Genomic DNA, 3794 nt, shown 5'->3' on the forward strand with positions numbered 1-3794 from the left:
ATGATAATTAGCCTAGTGATGGACACGAGTCATCTACTAAAATCTGACTTTCATTATTATTTAGGTAAATAATAAAAGAAGCGCGGGAGACATAAGCAACAAATTTAACTGGTATTTTGGTTCTCGTTTACTGGTTAGACTAAATACCCTATGTAATTTAAGCCATCAGACTGAACTACTATCATATCTGACATTCTATAAGCCAAAACGGTAATTTATTTAAACAAATTTAATTTTATAATAAAAAAATCTGTTGTGTAAAACACCATCAATCCCATGTGGAAAATCTCTTTTTACTCCCCGGTTTCCACAGAGAATATGGGTCACAGGGAGAAATATATTAAAACCACTCCTAAAACAGGCAGGAGCTCTGTCTTACTCTGGGAAAGAGACTTTCTCAAACTAAACTTTGATAAGATCTAATTTGCATTTCTTATTGACAAAGCTTCTGAAACCTGCAGCTCCTTCACATAATAATCAACCTTTACACTTAGATTAGAGCTGCGTGACAGGAAATGAGAGGAGTTTACAGCTTGACTTTAACCACGTGCACTAAACCTCATGTGACTGATATTTGCCAAATAAACCATATGAAAGCCATTCCACCTCAGTTGCCATGTACAGTCAGATGGTCAACAGCTTCTCAAATGTTATGGTTTAATCTTAGTCTTTCTACGTTGGATTTGGGGTGTTGGCTGGACAAAACGAGCAATACAAATGTCACCTCAAGCTCTGACCAATTGTACTCAGCAGAAAACTGGCAAACTAATTAGTGATGAAAACATTTGATGCAGCCCTCAAAAGTGCAACATACAGTGTGTCACGTCAAAACAGCAGTGTTATTTATCCTGAACAGAGGTGATTGGAAAGTTAAGTGGATTTTCCTACTTATTCAAATACTTTGACCTTTTCAATCCAACTCATTCCCCACATAAAATCAAAAACACCAGTAGTAGCACTTTCTGTTTCATTATTATCATGCGAGTGTGGCACGTCAGAATTATCAACAGCTACACCTCAGACATTTGTGACCGGGCCAATATACAGGCCTAGGCAACTCAGACCGTAGTAACTTTTAGTAGTTCCCCAAGAATAACACCCCTCCTGTTTTCAGAGGTCAAATTCATGCAAACTTCCCCAGTACTGAGCTGCTACCCCCAGATAGATCTGCAGTTAATGACTATGTTATGACATGTTTTAAAAAAAATATGCAACACTGATTACGTAAAATCGACAACAGAACTTTGGTGACCATTGCGGTCAATGGGGCTGTTTAAATTTAATCAAAGTGCGTGGTCAAATTGTACTGACTAAATCAGTTTTCTATTACTGTGGTTGTTTGATTTCTTGTTGAGCAGCTTAAAAAGATTTGACATTTCTAATTTGATAGCTGAACTTAGATGTGTCCAAATGTTGTACTCAGTTTGAGTCTGTTAATGCAGTGACCTGTGAACACACAGGATGGCACAGGGATATTCATAGGTGAGTGGCTGCATGTATGTGTTTACCCAAAGGAACCTGAACTGTCATTATTTGATTACGAGAAAATGTTTGTGCAAAGTACTTGAGCTTTCAGAATGTACAACCTTTTCTGTGCAAACAGTGACTAGAACAACTGCCTTCTTAAGGATGTGTGATGATGTTTATAAGGTATTTTATTTAGTTACAAGCATTATGTAATAACAGTAAACACCAACACACTGCAATGGCTTGTACTGTACATGTCTAGTTTTTGGAAAACACGTTTGACTACTCAGCGTTAAATCTAAATTAAATGCACTCAAACAACTGAACAGTTTCTTTCTTCTTAGCTAAAGAGATACAAATAATTCAAGTACTGTAACAATACAAACATGTCTAGTGGACTTACAGTGGCAAGTAAAGGTAAGTGAACAATTTCAAAACCGTAGATATCATCATAATGAGTTTATGTAGGATCTGACCAACAGGTAATCCTGGGCACTTTGAACTTGTCGCAATGCTGTATATGTTGTCTGGGATAATAAAGTGGATGCATAGTACTGTGCAAAGGTTTTAGGCATTTAATATATTTTTTTATCCATCATGCAGCATCATCAAGAAGATGTCCGAGTGGCCCCAAATTCATTCTGCAGCACGACAACGAACCCTAACATACACTGAGCGTGTAATGTTAATTGTTGTACCCGGTACTTTTTACCATACTGACTCTGAGAGACGAGTCAGTCCAACCAGATCAACTCATAACTTTTGTTTCCATAAACCATGCTGTCAGAATCCATGAGAACAAATTTTATGTGGTAATGACTCAATAAGTAAACAAACATGTACCTGAAGGACTGTGGTTCTTCTTACCATTGCTAACTCTGAGAGACGAGACAGTCCAAGTAACTTCAAAACAGTGCTGATTTATTCCATGAACACAGGTAAAAATTAACATTACACGCTCAGGCATCTTGCACCTCCAAACTGCTCGCAGGCAGATGTAAGATGAAAGACCCTGAACCCACCAGGCCTATACATTATATCCCTTCGGTTGGGCTAGTCCCATTCTACACAGAAACGTCAACCGAGACGTCTCTGTTGCCAGCTTTGCAGCTGGTCATAACAGTAGTCAAAACATGAAGCAAATCAATGTGTGTGTGTGTCTGTTGATTAAGTGGTGTGTAACTAAAAACATTCTCACAGACTTCTAGTACATGTCATGACATTAAACATAAGAGCATATTATGGCTAAGGCTACAGTTATACACATCATAATAATAATAATATTAAACACCCTGTCTGCTGAAAGTCATCAACTCTTCTCTCTAGTATCCTTGACCAGATGTACCCTGTAGAAACTCATAAGCAGGCCTAAGGATTTAACAGTCTAACTAGACATCCTGTCTCCACTAAACATTTCTAATACATAAAGTATCTATCCAATTTCTATCTGACTAAAAATACCTAACAGAATCAATAAAAGTTATCTTCAGCAAGAAGAAGAACCAGGATTCTTACAACACATGGCCTCACCCCTGCAGAGAACTGAACATTACCGTGTCACTCTGGAATTACATGAAAAAGCAGACTCTCAGACAGCCCAAATCCAATAGCAAAAGCCAAAGCTTCCATCCAAAAAGAAAAAAGGACGACCTGACATACTAATTGTTAAACGACAATAAATACTGCCCCGGTAAAACTTAATCCAGCTCAGTAAACACAACCATCTTCTACCAGCAGCAACGGAAACAAGCTGAATCCAATCACACTGAAAAAAACGAATGACAATTCTTAAGGCTACAGTTATACAGCATAAATCTAACATAACAACATTTGGAAAAACAAATATCCTCTTTCCTACCTGAAAATAGTCTGGAAAAATATCTCATGTACATCAGGAGTTACACGTTAGTCCACACGTTTTGGAGCGTCTCCGGAGGATGTGTGAGAGCCATTAGTAAAACTGTGCTGCCTACGTCATCACTGCGGGCCAAGGCATCAACGAGCGAGAATGTGTGCGAGAAAACAAAGGACATTGAAGATACAACTGCGGTCAATTTAAACCTATCTAGTGGTAGCTACGGCTTCTTCCTTAAAGGGGAGACGTATATGTTAGATCCGGCTCACACTGAACTTTGCTTTAAGCCACAAATTAACGTGTGCTATAGCATAGCATAGCATAGCTTGAGGTGGCCGCGGTTTACTCTTGCACCTTGGGGATTTTTTGGAAATAGCTGGAAAAAATAACCACCGGTTTAGTCCAAACAGTCAAAGCAAACTAAACTGCCAGAAAACACGTCGCTCTAATCAACACAGAAAGGTTTAACTTT

Source organism: Monopterus albus, unplaced genomic scaffold (genome assembly GCF_001952655.1).
Source record: "Monopterus albus unplaced genomic scaffold, M_albus_1.0 scaffold486.1, whole genome shotgun sequence".
Classification (NCBI taxonomy): domain Eukaryota; kingdom Metazoa; phylum Chordata; class Actinopteri; order Synbranchiformes; family Synbranchidae; genus Monopterus; species Monopterus albus.